The sequence below is a fragment of the Amblyraja radiata genome, chromosome 3 (genome assembly GCF_010909765.2).
Source record: "Amblyraja radiata isolate CabotCenter1 chromosome 3, sAmbRad1.1.pri, whole genome shotgun sequence".
Classification (NCBI taxonomy): Eukaryota; Metazoa; Chordata; class Chondrichthyes; order Rajiformes; family Rajidae; genus Amblyraja; species Amblyraja radiata.
The window spans coordinates 113,381,662-113,408,377 of NC_045958.1; the positions used below are offsets into that span (position 1 = coordinate 113,381,662).

At 46.2% G+C, this 26,716-nt stretch overlaps 1 long non-coding RNA gene across 1 annotated transcript; it reads right to left on the reverse strand.

Annotated features, from left to right (window-relative positions):
• Window positions 1-293: 293 nt before the first annotated feature.
• LOC116970720 lies at window positions 294-6,852 on the reverse strand. The gene is made up of 3 exons (XR_004411287.1): window positions 6,803-6,852; window positions 2,667-2,686; window positions 294-355 (listed from the first exon to the last, which is right to left on the reverse strand). It is a non-coding gene; the product is annotated as an uncharacterized LOC116970720 (long non-coding RNA).
• Window positions 6,853-26,716: the final 19,864 nt, after the last annotated feature.

Genomic DNA, 26,716 nt, shown 5'->3' on the forward strand with positions numbered 1-26,716 from the left:
ACTCTGCTTAACACTCAACTAGTTGGCGGCCACTCATTCCGAGACTGACACTACCTCCTGTTAAGGAAATGGAGCTTGCCAATGTCCTTTCGAGTTAGTCATAGAGTCATAGAGTGATAAAATGCGGAAACAGGCCCTATGGCCCAACTTGCCCACACCAGCCAACTTGTCCCAGCTACACTAGTTCCACCTGCCTGCATTTGGTCCATAACCCTCCAAACTTGTCGTATCCATGTACCTGTCTGTTTCTTAAACATTGGGATAGTCCCTGCCTCACCTACCTTCTCTGGCAGCTTGTTCCATACACCCACCGCCCTTTGTGTGCAAAAGTTACCCCTCAGATTCCTATTAAATCCTATCCACTACACCTTGTACCCTCCATGTTCTCTGGACCTCGATTCAATGAAGCATCGAAGTCTATGATTTGAAGTCTACGAACAATTTCAGAAGGGCAGCACAGCGATGCAGCGGGAGTGTTGCTGCCTTATAGCACCAGAGACCTGGGTTCCATCCTGACTATGGGTGGTGTCTGAACGGAGTTTGTGCGACCACTCGTGACCTGCGTGGGTTTTCTGGTTTCCTCCCACAGTCCAAAGACGTACAGATTTGTAGGTTAATTGGCTTGATATAATTGTAAATTGTCCCTAATGTGTGCAGGAGAGTGTTAATGTGCGGGGATCGCTGGTTGGTGTGTACCTGGTGGGCCGAAGGGCCTGCTACAAAACTGTATCACTAAACTAAAACTAAAGACACCATCTAGTTTCTGTGAACCAGGTAGACTGTTCTTGAAAACAATACGGCAACTGACGCAAGGTCTCGGCAGAAGACTATCGGGAATGAATAGAAACATAGAAACATAGAAATTAGGTACAGGAGTAGGCCATTCGGCCCTTCGAGCCTGCACCGCCATTCAATATGATCATGGCTGATCATCCAACTCAGTATCCCGTACCTGCCTTCTCTCCATACCCTCTGATCCCCTTAGCCACAAGGGCCACATCTAACTCCCTCTTAAATATAGCCAATGAACTGGCCTCGACTACCCTCTGTGGCAGGGAGTTCCAGAGATTCACCACTCTTCTCATCTCGGTTTTAAAGGATTTCCCCCTTATCCTTAAGCTGTGACCCCTTGTCCTGGACTTCCCCAACATCGGGAGCAATCTTCCTGCATCTAGCCTGTCCAACCCCTTAAGAATTTTGTAAGTTTCTATAAGATCCCCTCTCAATCTCCTAAATTCTAGAGAGTATAAACCAAGTCTATCCAGTCTTTCTTCATAAGACAGTCCTGACATCCCAGGAATCAGTCTGGTGAACCTTCTCTGCACTCCCTCTATGGCAATAATGTCCTTCCTCTGATTTGGAGACCAAAACTGTACGCAATACTCCAGGTGTGGTCTCACCAAGACCCTGTACAACTGCAGTAGAACCTCCCTGCTCCTATACTCAAATCCTTTTGCTATGAAAGCTAACATACCATTCGCTTTCTTCACTGCCTGCTGCACCTGCATGCCCACTTTCAATGACTGGTGTACCATGACACCCAGGTCTCGCTGCATCTCCCCTTTTCCTAGTCGGCCACCATTTAGATAACATTTAGAATGCATTTGCCCTCTGTTGAATAAGAATCGGTTTGGGAGAAGGCAAGGGAATTGGATTGAGATAGAAAGCTAGATCAGCCATTATCGAATGGTGGATGGACTCGATAGGCCAGATGGTCCAATTCTGCTACTATGTCTTATAGTCTTATTGATGTGGGAGAAGTGGATTTGAATTTGTGGGACATGGGGAAGGAGGGAGCGCATGTAAGTGTTACCTAATATTAAAGAGTTCTGCGTTCATACCGCTGGGTTGTAAGCTACCCAAACAAAAGATAAGACGCTGTTCTTCCAATTTCCCAAATCCAAAGTTCTCTTTGCAAGTTCAGAATTCTTTGACAAATGAAAGATTCCAGCATGCAAAATGCAAAGTCACATTGCGTGACGCATATTTTTAAATGCATTTGTTCTTGGGTTGAGAGTGGCACAGGCTAAAAGAAATACTAATTGAACTGAAATGAATCACTCCACTGGTGATCAGCCTGAAGAAGTGTCCCGACCCAAAACATCACCTATTCATGATTTCCAGAAATGCTGCCTGACCCACTGTGTTACTCCAGAACTTCGTATCTTTTTTTTTTTGAAAAGCAGCATCTGCAGTTCCTTGTATCTACTCTCCACAAAACTATCATAAAGTCATGGAGTGATAGATTGTGCAAAAAAGCCCTTTGGCCTAACTTGCCCACACCGACCAACATGTCTCATCTACACTAGTCTCACCTGCCTGCATTTGGCCCATATCCCTCCAAACCTGTTCTATCCATGTACCTGTCTAAATGTTTCTTAAATGTTGGGATAGTCCCAACTTCAAAACTACCTCCTCTGGCAGCTTGTTCCATACACCCACCACCACCCTTTGTGTGAAAAAGTTACCCCTCAGATTCCAATGCTCTGGATGCTTTCAAGAGAGAGTTAGATAGAGCACTTAAAGATAGTGGAGTCAATGGATTTGGGGAGAAGGCAGGAACGGGGTACTGATTGTGGTTGATCAGTCATGATCACAGTGAATGGTGGTGCTAGCTCGAAGGGCCGAATGGCCTACTCCTACACCTATTGTCTATTGTCTGAAACTTTTCCCCTTCACCTTAAACCTATGTCCTCTGGTCCTGCTGCCACACAAGAGCTTATCAGCTTTAGGCCTACTTTTTAAAAACATTCTATTTAAGGCTATGATGGGAAGTGTAGCTAACAATGAGAGCCTGAGGTAGCATTGATTCATTAAGTCTAGTAATAGCATACTGTATAAATCATAAAATATTCAATGCATATTGCTTCAGCTATGGCTCAAGAGTGCAATTCCTCCCAGTTACACTGAGTATCCGAATGTCATCTGTAATCCAGTCACTGCTCACTCCTCAATGTAAACAACTTTCAAAAAGGAAAGGCTTGATTTTAACTCTGGGTAGCTTTTGATAGCCAAGTTTTAGTGCTGGTTAAAAAATAACCCACTGCAGGTAGTAACAGTCCCCAAGGACTCCTGAGCCTCATTCTAAGCGGTGGAGCAGCGGTAGAGTTGCTGCCTTACAGCGCCAGAGACCCGGGTTCGATCCCGACTACAGGTGCTGCCTGTACGGCGTTTGTATGTTCTCCTTGTGACAGCGTGAGTTTTCTCCGGGTGCTCCGGTTTCCTCCCACACTCCAAAGACGTACAGGTTTGTAAGGTTAATCGGCTTCGGTAAAATTAGTGGTAAATTGTCCCGAGTGTGTAGGATGGTGCTAGCGTGCGGGGATCGATGGTTGGCGGGGAGTCGGTGGGCTGAAGGGCCTGTTTCTGTGCCGTATCTCTAAAGTAAACTGAACTAAATCTCATTAAAGGGTCTCTCAATTGATTTCTAAACTTGGAAGGAAACCTGATGGCCTTACGGCATAATTTGTTGCAGCTTAGAAAGTGCATGTTCTAAAGTGGCGCTGTTTTGCCTATACTACACTGGGAACAATTTGCATTTACACCAAGCCACTTAACCTACAAACCTGTACGTCTTTGGAGTGTGGGAGGAAACCGAAGATCTCTAAGAAATCCCACATGGTCACGGGAAGAACGCATAAACTCCGTACAGACAGCACCCGTAGTCAGGATCGTACCTGGTTCATGGGCGCTGTAAGGCAGTAGCTCTATCATTATACCACCTATGCCACCAGCAACCTATCAGAAGGTCCATTGAAAGAGGACAACGTTGAGAAAAATGTCAGCTTCCATCCTAGAGGCAGAAGGCTCCTACAAAAATAAATCTTAATCAAAATATAGAGTCTTTGCTGAAGGCCTCAGTTCCCAAAGCGTCATAACTTGAATTCAACACAGAAACACTTCAAATACCTTGCAGGTAGAGCACCTCCCATTGCCAGCACTCACAAGAACCCAAAACAAGTGCCAACGTAACAATGTCCTACTCAATTATTCTCTGCTTTCTGCCAGATCCTTCAATACCCAGCAGATTGGCACAGGCTAACATATTTCTCAACATCACTGACATCATCTTTGCTGTTACATCATCACAGCATCCGCTTGCACATTCTGACAACATTCAGCGACCACTCCAGGATAATTAACTTCTCTCATGGATTGCTGCCCAGAAAATATACTTTCTTCGAAGATAGACACACCATTCTGAATGAACTCAGTGGGTCAGGCAGCATCTCGAGAGAAAAGGAATAGGTGACATTTCGGGTTGAGACCTTTCTTTAGACCCGAAACGAACCGAAATGTCACCTATTCCTTTCTTCCAGAGATGCTGCCTAACCCGCTAGGTTAATTCAGCATTTTGTGTCTATCTTCAGTGTAAACCAGCATCTGCAGTTCCTTCCTACACAAAAATATTTCCTTCAGTGGTGTGGGGGGATATGGGGAGAAGGCAGGAGAATGGGGTTAGGAGGGAGAGATAGATCAGCCATGATTGAATGGCGGAGGAGAATAAGGGATAAGCCATTTGGAAAATAGACAATAGGTGAAGGAGTAGGCCATTCGGCCCTTGTAGCCAGCACCACCAATGTGATCATGGCTGATCATCCCCAATCAGTACCCCGTTCCTGCCCTCTCCCCATATCCCCTGACTCCGCTATCTTTAAGAGCCCAATCTAGCTCTCTCTCTTGAAAGTATCCAGAGAACCGGCCTCCACCGCCCTCTGAGGCAGAAAATTCCACAGACTCACCATTCTCTGTGTGAAAAAGTGCTTCCTCACCTCCGTTCTAAATGGCTTACCCCTTATTCTTAAACTGTTGCCCTCTGGTTCTGGACTCCCCCAACATCGGGAACATGTTTCCTGCCTCTAGCGTGTCCAAACCCTTAATAATCTTAGTCTGAGTCTGAAGAAGGGTTTCGGCCCGAAACGTCGCCTATTTCCTTCGCTCCATAGATGCTGCTGCACCCGCTGAGTTTCCCCAGCAATTTTGTGTACCTTAATAATCTTATATGTTTCAATAAGAATCCCTCTCATCCTTCTAAATTCCAGTGTATACAAGCCCAGCTGCTCCATTCTCTCAGCATATGACAGTCCCGCCATCCCGGGAATTAACCTTGTAAACCTATGCTGCTCTCCCTCAATAGCAAGAATGTCCTTCCTCAAATTTGGAGACCAGAACTGCACACAATACTCCAGGTGTGGTCTCACTAGTGCCCTGTACAACTGCAGGAGGACCTATTTGCTCCTATACTCAACTCCTCTTGTTATGATGGCCAACATGCCATTTGCTTTCTTCACTGCCTGCTGTACCTGCATGATTACTTTCATCAGCTGAAGAACAAGGACCCCCGATTCCTGTTGTACTTCCCCTTTTCCCAACGATACCATTTAGATAATAATCTGCCTTCCTGTTTTTACTATCAAAGTGGATAACCTCACATTTATCCACATTAAACTGCACCTGCCATGCATCTGTCCATTCACCCAACCTGTCCAAGTCGCCCTGCATTCTCATAGCATCCTCCTCACAGTTCACATTGCCACCCAGCTTTGTGTCATCTGCAAATTTGCTCATGTTACTTTGAATCCCTTCATCTAAATCATTGATGTATATTGTAAATAGCTGCAGTCCCAGCACCGAGATTTAGAATGGAGATGAGGAAAAACTTTTTCCACACTTCAGAGAGTTGTGAGTCTGTGGAATTCTCTGCCTCAGAGGGCGGTGGAGGCTGGCTCTCTGGATGCTTTCGAGATAGAGCTAGACAGAGATCTTAAAGATAACAGTCAAGGGATAGGGGGAGAAGGCAGGAACGGGGTACTGATTGTGGATGATCAGCCATGATCACATTGAATGGTGCAGCTGACTCAAAGGGCCAAATGGCCTACTCCTGCACCTATTGACTATTGATGGGCCGAATGTCCTTCAATTGCTTTGCATTTGGGCAAATGTCCCAGAAATGCTTCACTCCTGTTCCCAGCCCAAGGAAAAAGCATGAAGCAATTGCCCTTCGAAACACAGAGGCAATGATGACAGACTAACAGGCTTGTGCTGTCGAACTTTAGTCCTACCTGCAGGTTCTGCCATCCTTTCTGCTCTCATTTGTTATCCTTTTTATATTAAATAGTGAAAATACCATCCACGCAGAGGACTTTCAGTCAGCAGAACCCACCTCGCTGCAAGTTGGGTCAGACACCAACTGCAGGTTTGTTATCCCACTGGATAAGCAGATGCCTTAGCTTTGACATGCATCTATAATCTTTGATGACTGAAACCAAACAGAGAAATGCTCAGTTCAGGCAACGACTGTGGATAGATAATCAAAGTTAATGTTTCAAGTTAAAGACCATCTGCCAGAAATAGGAAAGTGAGAAAACATTTTTAGACCTGCCGAATGTTTCCAATATTTCCTGCCTTTGATTTAGAATTCCAGCATTTGCATTTTTTTCGTTTATTTTCCTTTGGATGGCAGCAGTTTGAGGCACAAGAGTTAACACAAATGGCCTGCAGCACAATGACACAAGAGAGTCATGGAGTGATACAGTGTGGAAACAGGCCCGACGGCCTAACTTGCCCACACCGACCCACATGTCCCATCTACACTAGTCCCACCTGTCTGCATTAGGTCCATATCCCTCTAAACCTGTCCCATCCATCCATGCACCTATCTACATGTTTCTAAAAAGTTGCAAAAGTCCCTGCCTCAACTACTTCCTCCGGCAGCTCGTTCCATACCCCTATCACCCTCTGTGTGAAGAAGTTACCCCTCAGGTTCCTGTTAAATCTTCCCCCCCCCCCCCTCACCTTAAACCTATGTCCTCTGGTTCTTGAGTCCCCTACTCTGGGCAAGAGACTCTGCGTTTACCCTATCTATTCTTCTGACAATTTTATACACCTCCATTAGATCACCCCTCATCCTCCCGCTCTCCAAGGTATAGTCCCAGCCTACTCAACCTCTCCCTATAGCTCAGACCCCCCCCCCCCCCCGCCCCCTTCCCCGAGTCCTAGAAACATCTCCGTAAACCTTCTCCGTACCCTTTCCTGCTTTACAACAGCTGTCCTATAACACGGTGCCCAGAACTGAACACAATACTCTAAATGCGGCCTCACCAACTTATTTTATAACTGTAACACAACCTCCCAACTTCTATATTCAATACTCTTACTGAAGAAGCATGCTTGGCCACCTTATCTACCTGAGATGCCACCTTCAAGGAACAATGTACCTGCACTCCTAGATCCCTCGCCTCTATAACACTCCCCACAGCCCTACCATTCACTGTGTAGGTCCTTCCCAGGTTAGACTTTCTAAAATGCAACACCTTGCATTTCTCTGAAATATATTCCATACAGAGACTGCAGATGCTATAAACGTGAGCAAAACACAAAGTGTTGGTGGAACTCAGCGAGTCAGACAATATTCAGTCAGTCTCCATTCTGAAGAAGGATCTGGAACTAAAGTGTTGTCTGTCCATTCCCTTCAGAGATGCTGCCTGACCTGCTGAGTTTCTCCAACACTCTGTTTTGCTCAAGTCTATTACATAGCTAATTGCACAATTCAAAGAACTAAATTTCACCCAGTGCAGATTGAGCAGTGTGATAGATTTGCAATGTTGCTGGCCAATGCTGTGTGATCTAAGCCTAATGTATTATGCAATAGCATGTTTAGGTCCTTGTTTCTATAATTACATGAATGTTATCAAACTCAAAACGTCACTGCTCTGACAGTTCCTCTAAATAATCAAAGCTTCTCAAGATCTTGTACATGAGCAGTTGACCATATTGACAAGGTAGTTTGGAGAAAAGGAATAGGACTAGGTCTTTTAAAAATATTTCATGCTCAAATGTACAACATCTTAGATCGAGTGGTAAAGAAGGCATATCATAAGGTCACACGTGACAGGAGTAGAATTAGGCCATTCGGCCCATCAAGACTACTCCACCATTCAATCATGGCTGATCTAGCTCTCCCTCCTAACCCCATTCTTCTGCCTTCTCCCCATAATCCCTGACACCTGTATTAATCAAGAATCTATCTATCTCTGCCTTAAACATACCCATTGACTTGACTTCTGTGGCAAAGAATTCCACAGATTCACCACCCTCAAGAAATGTCTCCTCATTTCCTTCCTAAAGGAATGTCCTTTAATTCTGAGGCTATGACCTCTGGTCCTAGATGGCATCGTATGCCTAATGGGCCTGTCCCACTTTGTCGACTTTTTCAGTGACTGCCGGCACCCGTCATAGGTCGTTGCAGGTCGCCGAAAATGTTCAACATGTTGAAAATTCATCAGCGACCAGAAAGACGCTACGACTCTTTGGGCGACTGAGGAGACTACTCACGCCTATACAGGCGACACACTGGCAACATGTCGCGGGGTGAAGCCTGTATGATCGTGAGTTGTCGCCCAAAGAGTCGTACCTTCTTCTGGTCGCCGCTGGATTTTAAACATGTTGAAAGTTTTCGGCAACCTGCTGCGACTATGACGGGTGCCGGCAAGTGGCCGAAAAAAAATCGCGTTAGTGGGACAGCCATTAGAGTCAGGAAGTCATGACTCTAATTAAAGGACTTTGATTTGGCTGCATTTGGAGTATTGCATGCAGATCTAACAACCTCCTCACAAGATGGGTGTGGAAGCTTTCAAAATGATGCACGAGGTTTACCAGATTGCTGCCTGGATCAGAGGGCATTCGTTATACAGAGAGGTTGGGAAAATTGGGATTGTTTTCTCTGGAGCACCAGAGGTTGAGGAGAAGCCTGAAAGAAGTACATAACATTCTGAGAGGCATAACTCTTTTCCCTGGGTGGAAATGTTAAAGGGTACGCTAGAGGGTACAGCTGCAAGATGAGAGGGAATAAAGTTTAAAGGAGATATGTGCGGAGCGAGTTTAGACACAGAGAGTGGTGGGTGCTTGGAACACGCTGCCAGGGGTGGTGGTGATGGTGGTGATAGACACAATGGTGGCATTTAAGAGGCGTTTAGCTAGGCGCATGGATACGCAGGGATTGGAGGGATATAGATCACGCAAGGGCTGAGGAGATAAGATTAATTGTAACAATGTTACAACATTTTGAGATTTAAAAAATCACGTCTTTAATTTATTCCATCAGATAAAGCATAAAAAGAAGTTTAATTTGACACCTAATTCACTTTCATATCTTCAGTATTAAAAAAGTTATGGCAATTTTCATACTCGGAAATTGGCATCTTGTTCCCTACTGCTTTTTCATTGACAACACAAAGGCTGTGATCGAGAACATTTAAAAGCCGATAACCTTCTTAAAATTTAAGAGAACTGAAAGAAATTTTCAGTTATTATAGATTGAAGCATTCTGAAACAAAAATGAACCAATCTTACTTAGATTACTTGAAATTAAAGCATATAATTAGTTAGTTACCTAATTGTAGCTAATTACAAAATTCAATTACTAGATCTAAACATCTATCCATTTCTTAAGAATAGATTAACATTTTTAAATAGCCTAAGTGTCCAAATAACATTAACACAAGAATTCAGAATATAACATAATTTTAAAATCTCATTGTCATGGGTTTATAGGCCAAATGGAAGGAATTTCATGTTTAATACCTGTAAATTAATGGCCATTTAAATCAGCTTGCGAGTGGGATTTTCTGGAATGCGACCATTTGGAACGTTCAGATGCGGTGAATTTATACCCCGAAATCGGCAGCAAATACACTGCTGGTTCTTCGGGGGGAAAAATCACCGTTTCGCAACTTAAAATGTGAATTAAATACATCTTAAGAAACACTTTTATACATATAAATAAACTACTTTCTTTTACCTGGTCCTCCATAAAATCCGTCCCCGTTGTCGGCATGGACGGCTTCAGAAGCTGATTTTAAAATCATTCCAGTGATTAACTTGTCGGGTGAATTTAAAAAAAAAACACACAGAACGGCCGTAGGAACGATTCTTTAGCAACATCTTGCACTCCAACAAAATATAATTCAGGACCAGGTCGGGAATAAACCCCGTTTTAACCCCCCCCCCCTCAAATGCGCCAAAATCGCGCATACGGCCAGTGGCAGAATTGCAGCGCCGCTTAAGGTAAGTTTTGTAACATACATATTAATTGGGCATCATGTTTGGCATGGACATAATGGGCCGAAGGGCTTGTTCCTGTGCTATGCTGTTCGGTGTACTTTAGACTTAAGAGGTACAGCATGGAACCAGGCTCTTGGGGGCAACCGAATCCGCACCGACCAGTAATTACCCCGCACTATCCTACACACTGGGGAAAATTTATAATATACAGAAGCCAATTAACCTACAAATCTGTACGTCTTTAGAGTATTTTGTTGGTTACATGCTTGATCAATGGTGTTTTATCATTAATGTTTTATTATTATTATTAATGTTTAGTGTTGTCTGAGGCATTCGTAACTGTCACTGTATGTCATGTTGTTACTTGTGGGTGGAGCACCAAGGCAAATTCCTTGTATGTGAATACTTGGCCAATAAACTTACTTACTTTACTTACTTACTTTAGAGTATCCAGAGAAAATCCATGTGGTCACAGGGAGAATGTATCAACTCCATACAGATAGCACCCATAGCCAGGATCAAACTGTGTCTGTGCTGTCCCTATGTATGTACTTCTATGTATGTACCTTAAATAATCACAGTTGTTAACTGTAGCTAATTCAAACTGCACCTCAGGTTCCTTCAAAAACCTCTCCAGATATTTTCAAGATTTTAATTTTCAATTTTTTGTTCCATTCCAAAGTTAAAATTCTGTAAACGTAGGCTTTTTCGATACGATACAAAAGAACTTTATTGATCCCAAGAGGTCTGCCAACAGTCATAAAACACAACAAGGTACATGAAACATGACATTAAAGTGACGAGTGGGAAGTCCAGGATTGGGGATGTGCAATAATTGGGGAGGGGGCGGGGGTGAGGAGAGAGGTGTCAGTCTACCCCATGACAGAAGGGGGAGGAGTTGTACAGTTTGATAGCCACAGGGAAGAAGGATCTCCTGTGGCGTTCTGTCCTGCATCTTGGTGGAACCAGTCTGTTGCTGAAGGTGCTCCTCAGGTTGACCAGTGTGTCATGGAGGGGGTGAGGTCTATTGTCCAGGATGCTCCGCAGTTTGAGGAGCATCCTCCCCTCCAAGACCACCCCCCCTGATCCAACTCCACCCTCAGTAAGGATGGAGCCAGCCTTAAGGGCCTGTCCCACGAACATGCGACTCCATGCGGCAAGCGCGACCTAACGTGGTCGCTTGAGCAGTACAGCCTCGTTGGGCCGATCCCACTTCGATCGCCAGAGCCGTACGGAGTTGTGTGGAGCTGGTCCCGACATCGCGCGCGGCTCCAAAAAACTGACCGTGTTCAAAAATACCGCGCGGCAACGGCCTGCCGGCTGCAGCCGCCTTGACGCCGTACGCACCGTCTCGACGGGTGTGCGCAGCATCTCGACGTAGTACGCAGCGTCTCGACACCGTACGTCACGTGCGAACTTCCCGCGGACTTCGCTCGAACTTCACGTCACTCACTCGACCTCCACGCGGCCCCCGCTTCCGGTTTGGTCACGCTCGCCGCATGCAGTTCGCATGCTCGTGGGACAGGCCCTTTACTGATGAGCTTGTTGATTCTGTTGGCATCCGCAGCCTTCGTTCTGCTGCCCCAGCACACAACAGCAAAGAAGATGGCACTGGCTACCATCGATTGATAGAACATCTGTAGCATCTCACTCACTTTTTTTTTTTTAACTTTCAAAGTTTTATATAAAGGTATTCTGATTCCACAGTTCAATGGCTAATGCACCAAGGACATATCTCCAAATGTCTTTGGCTGTCCTTCACTGGTGTCAAGCAGATGTTAAGATTTTCTTGCAAGTCACTTCAAAGATGAAAATTCTAAATCACTGGGCCATACAGCTGACAGGTTATTTCAGAAACATGAAGTTTACATTTATGATACGATAGAACATTATTCGTCCCTGGAGGGAAATTGGTTTGTCAACAGTCACAAGACACAACAAGGTACATGAAAACTTGAAATTACAATTAGATTAAAAGTGAAAACAAAAAGAAAAAGACAAGCGATTGTTGGCTGGCCATCGTGTACACCGCGCCTTGACCGGAACAAATGAACAAACAAACAAACAAACAAACACACACAGGCTTATCCCTTGGGCAGAGGAATCTAAACTTGATAGCCCCCCCCCCCCACACCCCTCCCCCCCACTGCGGTCCCCCCACGCCGGGTCCACATTGTCTTCCCCTCATCCCTCTCACGGTCATCGACTGCTGATTACGGGTTGATCGTGCGGCCCCACCTCCACCGAGGCTCCCTCTGCCGCTGTCGCCGCCACCGAGGCTCCCTCTGCCGCTGAGGCCCCACCACCGCAAAGGCTCCTGTTGCTGCAGAGGCTCATGTTGCCGCCGAGGCCCCACCACCGCTGAGGCTCCTGCAGCTCAGACAGGCCTCGCCGCCCAGCTTCACCACAGTCCCCTGGGAAGCCTGTGGGATGATTCGGGCCTACCGGAGCACATTCCAGTTGGCGGCACGGTTCTTCGGCAGGTGGATCTGGTCCGCGCAGCTCCCCGGGACACTCCAACAGTCCAGTATTTTCAATTAAACAGTCCACGTTTGAAGTATAAATTATGCCTTGCATTCACTGCAACTTGGACTTCAATTGGCAGTTAGTTAATACTTCAAATAAACGAATTTTTTCCAAAAAAGGTTTGTTCCCTTTGGAACCACTGAAAAAAGGTTCAGTCGCATATAGTAAAGCAAAAATCTTAACTACATCCAAGTTAATGCTCATCTTTGCACAAGTCTCCAAATCCTCAGTTTTTAATTACATTATGAAATGTAGACACAAGGAACTGGTTTTATACCAAACAAAATCCATCCTTTTTCTCCAGAGATGCTGCCTGACCCGCTATGTTACTCCAGCACCTTGTGCCTATGTTATGAAATGGTTGGAAGAGCAGACTTTGGTGAAGCCATTGTTGTTCGGTAAGAGGATACAGACAAACTACCAGGGCAGGACAGGAATCAAAAAGTGATTCGTTAAGCTGGAATATCTAAGTGGTCAGGCAGCATGGAGTCACAGTCATAGAGTCATAGAGTGATACAGTGTGGAAACTGGTGCTTCGGCCCACCGAGTTTGCGCCGACCAGCGATCCCCGCACACTGACACTATCCTACACACATCAGGGGTTATTTCTAACATTTTTACCAAGCCAATTAACCTACGATCTTGTATATCTTTGGAGTGTGGGAGGAAACCGGAGATCCCAGAGTCAGAAGTGAAGCCGGGTCTCTGGCGCTGTACGGCAGCAACTATACTGCTGCGCCACCGTGCTGAGCCTAGTTGTCGTCTAACACACGACAGAGATGGAATTTTACGCCCACGCCTCAGACAAAAAACAGATTACTCTCATCATCCCCAGATAAACCAAAAGCCACATTTTCTCTCTTGACAAAAATACACGTCGCCATGGTAACTCTCTTTTGCTGCCCCATTGGTTTTCTGAAAATAATAAGCATCTCCTGTCCTTCAAACTGAATATAATGCAATTTTTTCCATTCACAACTTCATTTGCACAGTTTGTCAGATGAATAGTTAATGTCATATCTATTCACTAAATTGGCTGATCTGCTAAATAGTCACACCCAATCTTCCTTTCAGTCCCTCTTACCGAGCCATCGAATTAAAAAAATGATGGTAAGATACAAAACTCATTCCATTCTTCAGCCAGCCATCAATTGATGTGGTCGAGTGTATCATTTTAACCGTTACAATGCAGTCGGCATCCACAAATTGATCAAGCAAAAAAGGAACCAGTTGAATGAACTTGGAAAGAGTGAATGTTTTTTAGAGATACAGCGCGGAAACAGGCCCATTGGCCCACCGAGTCTGCACCGACCAGTGATCCCCGCACACTTGTACTATCCTGCACACACTAGGGACAATTTACACTTATACCAAGCCAATTAGCCTACAAACCTGTACATCTTTGGAGTGTGGGAGGAAACCAAAGATCTCGGGGAAAACCCACGTGGTCACGGGAGAAAGTACAAACTCCCTACAGACAGCACCCGTAGTCGGGATCGAACCGGGTCTCCGGCGCTGCAAGCACTGTAAGAAAGCAACCCTATCGCTGTGTCACCATGCCGCCCATAAATGTGGCGAGGATGTTTCCACTAGTGGGAGAGTCTAGGATCAGAGGCCATAGCCTCAAGATAAGGTGACATGCCTCAATGACCACTGACCAGAGGCACTAATGTCACTGGTGATGAAGTGCTTTGAGAGGTTGACGCATATTAACTCCAACCTCAACAAGAACCTGGACCCACTACAATTTACCTACCGCCACAACAGGTCAATGGAGGATGTGACCTCATTGGCCCCCCACTCTGCACTGAACCACTTGGACAATAGAAAGCCATACGTCAGGCTGGTGTTTACAGACTACAGCTCGCCGTTCAACACCATCATCCCCTCCTAGCTACTGCAGTTACCAAGCTCACGGAACTGGGTCTCTGCGCATCCCCCTGCAACTGGATCCTTGACTACCTCATCAACAGACACCAAACCGTACGAATTAACAGCAACAAGGGCGGCATGGTGGCGCAGCGGTAGAGCTGCTGCCTTCCAGCGCCAGAGACCCGATTTCGATCCCGACTGCGGGTGCTGTCTGAGCAGAGTTTGGATGTTCTCCCCGCGACCTGGGTTTTCCCCGAGTGCTCCGGTTTCATCGCACCCTCCAAAAAGTACAGGTTTGTAGGTTAATTGGCTTGGTATAATTGTTAATTGTCCCTCGTGTGTGTAGGATAGTGTTAATGTGTGGGGATTGCTGGTCGACTCGGAGGGCCGAAGGGCCTGTTTCTGCGCTGTATCTCTAAACTAAACTAAACTGAACTAAACCAAACTAAACACTTCCTCGTCAATAACTATCAGCACAGGAGCACCTCAAGGCTGTGTGCTCAGGCCCCTGCTCTATACTCATGACAGAATAGCCGGATACAGTTCGAACTCCATCCTCAAATTCATTGACGAATTACATATTACAATGAATCAGAAGATAGATACAAAAAGCTGGAGTAACTCAGTGGGACAGGCAGCATCTCTGGATAGAAGGAATGGGTGACGTTTCGGGTGGAGACCCTTCTTCAGACTTACGATGAGTCAGAGTATAGGAAGGAGATCGATCTATTGCCCAAATAGTGCCAGAACAACTACTTTGCTGTCAAAGTCAGTAAAAGCAAGGAAGTGACTCGGGGCCGCTGGTCTGAGGAATGGTTGATGGAATTTAATACAGAGAAATGGGAGGTGTTGCATTTTGGATAATTTAACATGGGCAGGACCTACACAGTGAATGTAAAGGCCCTGGGGAGTTTTGTAGTGCCGAGGAATCTAAGAGTGCAGGTATATTGTTCCTTGGAAGTGGTGTCATAGGTAGATTGGGTAGTCAAAAAGGCTTTCGGCACATTGGCCTTAATCAGGAAGAGTATTGAGTACAGAGGTTGTGAGGGCATGGTGCAGTTATATGAGACGTAGGTGAAGAAACATAGAAAATAGGTGCAGGAGTAGGCCATTCGGCCCTTCGAGCCAGCATCGCCCTTCAATATGATTACGGCTGATCATCTAAAATCAGTCGCCCGTTCCTGCTTTTTCCCCATATCCCTTGATTCCTTTAGCACAAAGAGCTAAATCTAACTCTCTCTTGAAAACATCCAGTGAATTGGCCTCCACAGATTCACAACTCTCTGGGTGAAAAAGTTTTTCCTCATCTCAGTCCTAAATGACCTTATTCGTAAACCGTGACCCCTGGTTCTGGACTCCCCCAACATCGGGAACATTTTTCATGCATCTTGCCTGTCCAATCCATTAAGGGATTTTATGTTTCTACAGGATTCCCTCTCGTCCTTCAAAATTCCAGTGAATACAAGCCCTGACAACCCATTCTTTCATCATATGTCAGTACCGCCATCCCGGGAATTAACGCTGCACTCCCTCAACAGCAAGAATGTCCTTCGTCAAATTAAGAGACCAAAATTGCACACAATTCTCCATGTGCAGTCTCACCAGGGCCCTGTACAACCGCAATAGGACCCCCTTGCTCCAAAACTCAAATCCTCTCGAAATGAAGGCCAACATGCCATTAAATTTCTTCACTGCCTGCTGTACCTGCATGCTTACTTTCAGTGACTGATGTACAAGCACACTCAGGTCTCATTGCACCTCCCCTTTTCCTAATCTGACACCATCCAGACAATAATCTGCCTTCCTGTTCTTGCCACCAAAGTGGATAACCTCACATTTATCCACATTACACTGCATCTGCCATGCATCTGCCCACTTACCCAACCTATCCAAGTCACCCTGCAGTCTCATAGCATCCTCATAACAGCTCACACTGCCACCCAGCTTTGTGTCATCCGTAAACTTGGAGATGTCACATTTCATTCCCTCGTCTAAATCGTTAATCTATATTACTAAAACTCTGTTCTTGACCGCTTTTGGCGATCTGTGCTGCGATTTCCGAGAGAACGCCGCCACCTACGGCCGTCATTTTTGGCCACCTCGCTCAGAGCCCCCCTCTGCCGCATGTGTGCTGAGGATTTTTCTCGTCGATGAAATATGACCGAGATATTAATGTTTTTACAACATTCCCTATTCTCTCTGCTGCCCCCGCTGGCAGCAGGGGGAGGGAGGGACTATAAAACCCGGAAGTGTCCTGCTTCAATCACTTTCTTCCGGACCACGAAGTGAAAGGGTCACGGCTCTCTGAGCTGCAGCTCTACTCCAAGGTGAGTCCCCTGCATATGCTTTTTCAGCCAATTGATATGTATGTTGTTCACCATTCACCATGGTCTGAAGTTTCTTGGCATTTTGTTGGAAAGAGTTTGTAAATTTGTCTATCTATATTGTCTTTGAAATGTGTATTGAAAATAAAAAGTATTTGCAAATTTGTCTATCTATATTGTCTTTGAAATGTGTATTGAACATGAAATGCATTTGTAAATTTGTCTATCTATATTGTCTTTGAAATGTGTATTGAAAATAAAAAGCATTTGTTATTGTTATAAAGCGTTTGCAAATTTGTTTCTCTTGGGTTTTAAAATGGTTGCAACCGTTTTCAGGTGACTAAAGCATGATGTCTGTATTGTCTTTGAAATGTTCATGTAAATTGAAATGGATTTGTTGCAACGTTTTCAGGCGGGTAAAGCACGAATAAAGCTTTTTAATTGGACCAGAACTGTGTTTAAATTTAAAATTGGCGCTCATTTTGTGATTTTGGCGGTTGCAAGATGGCGGCAATGACGTCATTTCCGGTGATCAATAAGCCGGCAGCGATGACGTCATTTCCGGTCGGAGGCAAGATGGCGCTGCCTGCTGAAGACGGAGTGCACGAGGTGTTGAAAAATTCTACAGAACTGGTAAGTGTTTGTTTGTTGCAGCCACAGGGGCATTGTGTTTCAGCAAAAGCTGCAATTGTGTTTCAGCAACAGCTGCAATTGTGTTTCAGCAACAGCTGCAATTGTGTTTCAGCAACAGCTGCAATTGTGTTTCAGCAACAGCTGCAATTGTGTTTCAGCAAAAGCTGCAATTGTGTTTCAGCAAAAGCTGCATTGTGTTTCAGCAAAAGCTGCATTGTGTTTCAGCAAAAGCTGTGTGTGTGTGTTTGTTGCAGCATTATGTTTCAGCATTATGTTTCAGCAAAAGCTGTGTGTGTGTGTTTGTTGCAGCATTGTGTTTCAGCAGGATTTGAAGATTCAAATATTCGGCTGCTTTCTCTACGGTAAGTGTGTGTTTGTTGGACGTTATTTAAAAGCAGCATTTTGTTTCAGCAAAAGACTACAGCAGGATTTGAATATTCGTTTTACACACTGTATTTTAGTGTTTGTGTGTGAATATGTGTGTGTGTATATATATATGTGTGTGTGTATATTTGTGTGTGCATGTGTGTGAATATATACGCATGTGTGTGTGTGTGAATATGTGTGTGTGTGTGTGTGTGAATATATGTGTGCGTGGATATATGTGTGTGTGCATGGACATATGTGTGCGTGAATATATATATGTGTGGATGTATGTATATGTGTGTGAATATATATGAATGTGTGTGTGTGAATATATATGTATGTTAGCGTGTGTCTGTGTGTGTGTGTGAATATATATATGTGTGTGTGTGAATATGTATGTGTGTGTGTGTGTGTGTGTGTGTGTGTGTGTGTGAGTGAGTCTGTGTGTGTGTGAGTGAGTCCGTGTGTGTGTGTGTATGAGTCTATGTGTGTGTGTGGGTCTTTGTGTGAATGTGTGTCATTGAGTTTGTGTGTGCGTGAATGAGTCTGTGGTGTGTGAATATGTGTATGAGAATGTGTGTGCGTGTGAATACGTGTGTGTGTGTGTGTGTGTGTGTGTGTGTGTGTAAATATGTGTGTGTGTGAATGTGCGTGTGTGTATATGTGTATGTATGTGTGTGTGTGAATATGTGTGTGTGTACGTGTGCATGATTATATATGTGTGTGAATATGAGTGTGTGTGTGTGTGAGTGTGTGTGCATATGTGTGTGAGTGCATGTGAATATATATGTGTGTGTGAAATAATATAGTATTTCGTAGTTCAGAGCTTATTTGTTATGTTTAATAGCGTGCTGGCTGTCAGGAAGAAGCTGTTCCTCAATGTAGATGTTACAGTTTTCAGTTTACAAAAGTCGGACATGACTCCAGAAGTCGGGCATCAGTCAGTCCACAAGCTGTGAGAGTCAGTCAGTCCAAAGGCCATGAGTTAATCCCAAGGCAGTGGGTGAGTCCACAGGTCATGAGTAAATCGCTCACTGCCCCCCTCCTCCACTGACATCCCCCACCTCAAGACGCTGCCCTCCGCCATGCTATATGATGCGCCCCCTACTGAAGCCGTCCACATCCCCTGCATGAGGACACCCCACCCCCTTCTCATCAGTTCACGACAACCCCCGCCTGAAGTTGCCCTTGGCTGCACGACATTTACCACCCATAGGGCAGCGTCTTGAGGTGGGGGATGAGTCTGTATGTGTGTGTGATTGAGTCTGTGTGTGCGTGTGTGTGAGTGAGTGAGTGAGTGAGTCCGTGTGTGTGTGTGTGTGTGTACGCGTCTATGTGTGTGTGTGTGGGTCTTTGTGTGAATGTGTGTGTCATTGAGTTTGTGTGTGCGTGAATGAGTCTGTGTGTGTGTGTGAATATGTGTATGAGAATGTGTGTGTGTGTGTGAATATGTGTGTGTGTGTGTGAATATGTGCGTGTGAATATGTGTGTGTGTACGTGTGTGTGTCTGAATATGTGTGTGAGTGTGTGTGTGTGTGTGTGTGTGTGCGCGTGTGAATATGTGTGTGTGTGTAAATGTATGTGTGTGTGTGTGTGTGTTAATATAGTATTTCGTAGTTCAGAGCTTATTTGTTAAGTTTAATAGCGTGATGGCTGTCAGGAAGAAGCTGTTCCTCAATGTAGATGTTACCGTTTTCAGTTTACAAAAGTCGGACATGACTCCAGAAGTCAAGCATCAGTCAGTCCACAAGCCGTGAGAGTCACTCAGTCTAAAGGACATGAGTTAATCCCAAGGCAGTGAGTGAGTCCACAGATCATGAGTAAATCGCTCACTACCCCCTCTCCTCCACTGACATCCCCCACCTCAAGATGCTGCCCTCCGCCTGGCTATAGGATGCACCCCCTACTGAAGCCGCCCTCATCCCCTGCATGAGCCCCCCCCTTTCTCATCAGCTCACGAGAACCCCCGGCTGAAGCTGTGCCCCTCCCTTGGCTGCACGATGTTTACCACCCCCCACCCCACCCTGACAGCCCCCACCTCAAAAAAATGTTTTGCACAAAATCTTCAGTGTTCATTAACAACTGAAATTGTCTTTAGGCTGCTTTTTCAACATCATGTCAGGAAATGTTAGAGGTCAAGGTGATGTGGCTATTGCTGTAGTATCCTCTGGGATAGCAGCTACATTTCTGCCTGGTGGAAGAACTACACATTCTCGATTCAAGATACCCATCCAAGTGGCCGAGGATACATTGTGCAACATCGAGAAGAACTCTAAGACGGCACATTTCACGAGGCAAGTGAAAGTCATTAGTTTGGGATGAATGTCCAATGATTAGGCGAGAATGCTTTGATGTTGTGGACAGAACTCTTCCAGATGTCTTCAGCAACACCAAGCATTTTGGTGCCCCCCCCCCCCCCCCCCCCTGCCAGGACAGGCCTCAGTGACTGAGCTGCCAGCCCAAAAATCCATTCCGCCCTCTGGAAACCAGTACCTTTGGCCCAACATACTAGCTCAACAGAAATATGAAGGGAAATGTCAAAGGTTTCCTGAAGGATGGAACATCGCCCAAGAATGTTGTCATTAATAGCGTGCTTCGTTGAATGATGACTTCTGAGATATTCTCAGATTTTCCTTCTTAAAATTTGACCGCTGACTTTCTCTATATTAAAATTGTCTCTTTTTATCAACAGGAAATAGTCATCAAGAGGCAGCGAGCAGCAGAACACAACAAGACGCAACACGACACAACAAGTAAAAACTTAATAAATCTCATCTTTAAAATTTAAATTGTTCTTGTATTTGCACTTTTAATGCTGTGTGTTCTTCATCACAATAGAACCAAATAGGCAGGAATGGCTGCTCTGTGGGAGAGCCACCAAGAGTGCATGGGGGGGAGGTTGTTTGGAGATGCACTGAATGTGTGTGTGTGTGAGGGGAATGGCAAGGAGCAGAGTGGGGGGGGGGGGGGGGGGGGGTGAAGGTAGGTGGGGTGACTGAGTGAACTGCCAGCGTACCAGGCGTGAGTGACTGCACTGCCAGCCCACGAGCCGTGAGTTAGTGAACTGCCAGCCCACCAGCTGTAAGTGACTGAACTGCCGGCCCAATAATCCATTCAGTCCACCCTCTTCCCCCTTCTCTCTTACAGTCTGTCACCTGTTTTGGGCAGAATTTCTGGCAGTTTCTCAGCCGCCAGCCTGCCAGGTCCGAGTGATTGTACTGCCAGGCCACAGTGACTGAGCTGCCAGCCCTCAGTGACTGAGCTGCCAGCCCAAAAATCAATTTGGCCCACAAACTCCATACTAGCCCTCTGGAAATCAGTACCTTCGGCCCACAACACTCATACTAGCGCGACAGACAGCCCCCCCCCCCCCCCCCACTGGCCAGCAATATTGGAATTGGTGGAGAGGTGGAATATTGTGTTGGGTGTCCAGCCCTCCCATGTGATGCTGGGACCCAACGGGTCCCACTTGGTCTAGTATATATTGTAAATAACTGGGTTCCCAGCACCGAGGCTTGCGGCACCTCACTAGTCACTGCCTGCCATTCTGAAAAGGACCCGTTAATTCCTATTCTTTGCTTACTGTCTGCCAACCAGTTCTCTATCCATGTCAATACCTTACCCCCAATACCATGTGCCCTAATTTTGCACACAAATCTCTTGTGTGGGACCTAATCTCTTGTGTGGGACTCCGGAAAGTGGCGGCACTGTTGAACGGCTGCGGCTCGCCTGCAGTCCGTTTGTTTTTACTTTTTTGTTGTTGTTTTTTTGTCTTGCTTTAGTTAAATTTTTGGTTATTAGGTTGTGTTATGTGTGGGGGGGGTGGGGCTGAAACATGGTTTTTTGTCTCTCCCTTCGGGGGAATGCGACTCTTCTGTCGTATCTCCACTTCTCTGCCTCCGTCTGCGCTGAGGCCTAATGGCGGAGCTGGCGGCCTTCAACCTGCGACCGACCTTGAGGCTCCGGAGGCAGAGCCAGCCAGGCGAGGCTGGCCGAAGTCGGAGCTGTGACGCTGTTCGGGCGTTCCGGCATTCCAGCGGCAGCGGCACGACTCGGTGCTGAGACGGCGCTCCGGTGAGGGTGGCCCGACTCGGGGCTGAGACGGTGCTCCGGTGGCTGAGGCGGCGTTCCGGCGGCGGCAACCTGAATCCGGGGCTCGGACGACATCGTCGGGAGCTCACAGGTCACAGGCTGGTGCCTGTTTTCCAGAGCTCCCGCGGCAACAGCTGCGTCCGCTGGACTGGAGGGCGGCAGCATCGACCACCCCCGGGCCGCGGAGCTTGAACCGGCCCGTTCACGGAGCTCGGTTGAGCCGCGGGACTGACCATCGCCCGGTGGGGTAACAACATATCGCCTCACCGCAGAGGGAGAATGAGGAGGGAAGAGACAGTAACCTTAAGACTTTTGCCTCCATCACAGTGAGGAGGTGCCTGGTGAACTCACTGTGGTGGATGTTAATTTGTGTTTATTGTGTGTTTTGTTGTTTATTATTATATGTATGGCTGCAGGCAACGACATTTCGTTCAGACCGAAAGGTCTGAATGACAAATAAAGGATCTAATCTAATCTAATCTAACCTTGTCAAAGGCTTTTTGAAAGTCCAGATACACCACATCCACTGGCTCTCCCTTATCTATTCTGCTTGTCACATCCTCAAAAAATTCCAGAAGATTAGTCAAACATGATTTCCCCTTCATAAATCCATGCTGACTGATCGATCCTGTCACTGCTTTACAAATGCACTGCTATAACATATTTAATAACCGACTCAAGCATCTTCCCCACTACCGATGTAAGGCTAACTGGTCTATAATTCCCAGTTTTCTCACTCCCTCCTTTCTTAAAAAGTGGAGTTACATTGGCTACCCTCTGGTCCACAGGAACTGCTCCAGAGTCGAGAGAACATTGGAAAATGATCACCAATGCATCCACGATTTTTAGGGTCACCTCCTTGAGTACTCTGGGATGCAGACCATCAGGCCCTGGGGATTTATCTGCCTTCAGTCCCAACAGTTTACCTAACACCATTTCCTGACTAATGTGGATTCCCTTCAGTTCCTCGCTTCCACTAGATCCTCGGTCCCCTAGTATTTCTGGGAGATTGTTTGTGTCTTCCTTAGTGAAGACAGACCCAAAGTACTCGTTTAACTGTTCTGCCATTTCCTTGTTTCCCATTATAAATTCACCTGTCTCTGACTGTAAGGGACCTACATTTGTCTTCACAAATCTTTTCATTTTTACAAATCTAAAAAAGCTTTTACAGTCAGTTTCTGTATTCCCCACAAGCTTTCCTTCATGCTCTCTTTTCATCTTCTTAATTAAATGCTTTGTCCTCCACTGTTGAGTTGTAAATTTCTCCCAGACCTCCAGTTTGCTGCTTCCTCTGGCCAATTTATATGCCTTTTCCTTGGATTTAACACAATCCTTGATTTCCCTCGTTAGCCACGGTTGAGCCGCCTTCCCCGTTTTATTTTGTCGCCAGACAGGGATGAACAATTTTTGGAGTTCATCCATGTGGTCTTTAAATCTTTGCCATTGCATCTCCAACGTCAACCCTTTAAGTATAATGTGCCCGTCTATCCTAGCCAATTCCTGTTTCATACCTTCAAAGTCTCCTTTCTTTAAGTTCAGGACCCTAGTCTCTGAATTAACCGTGTCACTCTCCATCCTAATGCAGAATTCCACCATATTATGGCCACTATTACCCACGGGGCTTCGCACAACAAGATCGCTAGCTAATCCTTCCTCATTGCACAATACCCAGTCTAGGATGGCCTGCCCTCTAGTCGGTTCTTCTACATGTTGGTTTAAAAAAAACCAAAAAAAAACCCCGTATACATTCTCGGAAACCGTCCTCCACCTCAGCGCTGCTACCAATTTGGTTAGCCCAATCTATATGTAGATTATAGTCACCCATGATAACTGCTTAGAGCATTGTGTTCAGTTTTGGGCACCATGTTATAGGGAAGATGTTGTCAAGCTGAAAAGTGTGCAGAGAAGATTTACGAGGATGTTTCCAAGGCTTGAGGGTCTAAGCTATAGGAAGAGGTTGAGCAGGCTAGGACTCTATTCCTTGGAATGCAAGAGGATGAGAAGTGATCTTATAGAGGTGTACAAAATTATGAGAGGAATAGAGGTAAACGCACAGTCTCTTGCCCATAGTAGGGAGATCAAGAACCAGAGGCCATAGGTTTAAGGTGAAGAAGGAAAGATTTAATAGGAACCTTGTTCACACAGTTTCTGGAATGAGCTGCAGGTGAAGGTATTTGAGGCAGGTACTATCACAACGTTTAAGAAACATTTAGGCACCTGGATAGGATAGGTTTAGAGGGATATGGGCCAACCACAGGCAGGTGGGACTAGTGTAGATGGGACATGTTAGTTGGTGTGGGCAAGTTGGGCTGAAGGGCCTGATTCCACACTGTATGACTTTAATTATTGTCCCGATGGGGTTTATCTCACAATCACAATAATACTTTATTAGCCAAGTATATTTTGCAACATATGAGGAATTTCATTGCACAAGTCAGTCGTACAAATAAAAAGCAACAGAACACACAAAATACATTTTAACATAAACATCCACCACAGTGACTCCTCCACATTCCTCACTGTAATGGAATGCTAAAAAAAAGTTCAGATCTCTTCCCTTCTTTGCTCTCCTGCGGTCGGGGGCGGCGAGCCCTCCGTTGATGGGACGATCTTGACTCCCGTAGCCGGCGATCGGGCCCTCCGCATGGGGGCGATCAGCTCCCGCATCGGGGGGGGGAGTGTCAGCTTCCCCATGCTGGCGATCGAACCCTGCGTCGGGGCTGGCCGAGCCTCTGTGTCTTTGGAGCTCCCGACTAGCCTCTCCCGAGACTGCGAGCTCTCGATGTAAAGTCCGCAGGCCGCGGTCAGGCAAGGGATTGGGTCATGTTAAGTCCATGCCCCACGGTCGGTCCGAAGAGGCCTCCAGCTCCATTGATGTTAGGCCGCAGAGCGACCGGAGATGCGATCCGAAAAAAAATCGCATCTCCCCCCCACATAAAACAAACCGGAGAACATTTACACAAACTTTTAAAACGCACTAAAAATAAAAAAAAGACAAAAACAGACAGACTGTTGGCGGGGCTGCCAATCATGCGGCGCCCCTGGTGGTGGAACAGGGGCAGTTTCCTTTCAGTGCTTAAATAGCCCAGAACAGCTCAATATTATTTACCTTCATTAATTTTAACAATTGTGCTAAATGTGATCTCTGAATAATTTTGTCAGCAGTTGTGGCCATAACCTTTCATCATGTTCCCAACCATATTCAATGCAGCAACCAGGCTGTTTGATACCTTCAGGGTAACCAGAAGTAGAAAGTGAAGCTACACTCTAGCACATACTCTATACCACATAGTACAAACTTTTCATTTCTGACCTTGCTACAGGCTTATTAATTATGTAATCGTATCCTCAATTCCACATTTTTAACTCAAATCAAAAGTTTCAGAGTTCTGGCGTTGTTAAGTTCAACCATCCATTGAAATGGCACGAATGACCCTAGGCATTGAAACTGGTGCAAGCAGCATGCCAACTTTGTCCTGCTTTTCCACTATAATGAATTTTACATGCAGCTTGTGCATCCTACACCATGCGGCAACTAAAGGCATCAGGAGGAAGCTCAGTGTCTTTACTAATGCACTAGCTGATGAGGATGTAATGTCATTCTACAATAGAACCTTTAGTTTACTTCAGTGATACAGCACAGAATCAGGCCCTTCAGCCCTTCAGCCCACCAAGTCCGTGCCGACCAGCAATCCCCGTACACTAGTACTATCCTACACACTAGGGACAGTTTGGGGGAGAAGGCATGAAAGAGATACTGATTACGGATGATCAGCCATGATCACAGTGAATGGCGGTGCTGGCTCGAAGGGCCAAATGGCCTACTCCTGCACCTATTATCTATTGTCTATTTCAGTGGGTTTGCTGAACTTGCAGCAGGAGTTAAGTGCTTGGGTTCTCTCAGTGTTTGCAATTAACCTACAAACCTGTGAGCTAATGGAGCGCCAGATTGCAGTCCAACCAGTTAGTATGCTCTCCGCCATAGAGTTGTAGACGTTTGGTTGAGTATTCAGTGACATGTTGAACGTCCTCATACATCCGAGGAAGTAGAGGTATTGGTGGGATTTTTTTTGTCTGCATCAATGTCCTGAGTCCAGGACAGATCTTTAGAGAAATGCATGGCCAGGAACTTAAAGTTGTTGACACCCTACACCACCGACCTGTCGATGAACACAGGTTTGTGGATCCTTAGATAGACCTCCACAGTTGCCGCTGCGGGTGGCCAGATGTACAGGCCCTCTCATCTGATAGGCAAGTCCTGAATCGGTGCTTCCCCACCAGAGACTGAGGCTTCAAGATGACGTAGGCCGCAGGCCGGCGGTCGGAGCTCTTCTCCAGGGATCCCCGGCGAGGTATCCCACTCTAGATGGTAAGTAGGTCCCCGCCGTGCCCGCGGCTAGAAGCTCCGCAATCCGCGGCTTCAAGATATTGAAGGCCTCGGGCCGGTGGGTTGGACCTCTTCTCCTCCAGGGATCCCCGACGAGGGATCCCAGGCTCCAGACGCCGCGCCTGCGGCTAGAAGCTCCGCAGACCGCGGCTTCAGGCTGAACAGTCCGCGGGCCAGCGATCGGAGCACTCCCTTCTGGCGACCCCGGCATGGGTTCGCCCTGCTCCGCGATGAAATGTCTACGCCGTGCCCGCTGCTGAAGCTCCGGGACCGACTCCGGGAAAGGCCGCACCAATCCTTGGTATTAGGCCGCGAGGAAGGTGACATGGAAAAAGTCGCCTCTCCATGGAGGAGGCGACCGAAAGCGGTTCCCCCATTACCCCCCCTCACCACCCCCTACACCGGACACACCAAGAGACATTAAAACACACATTTGGACATACTAAAAAAACAA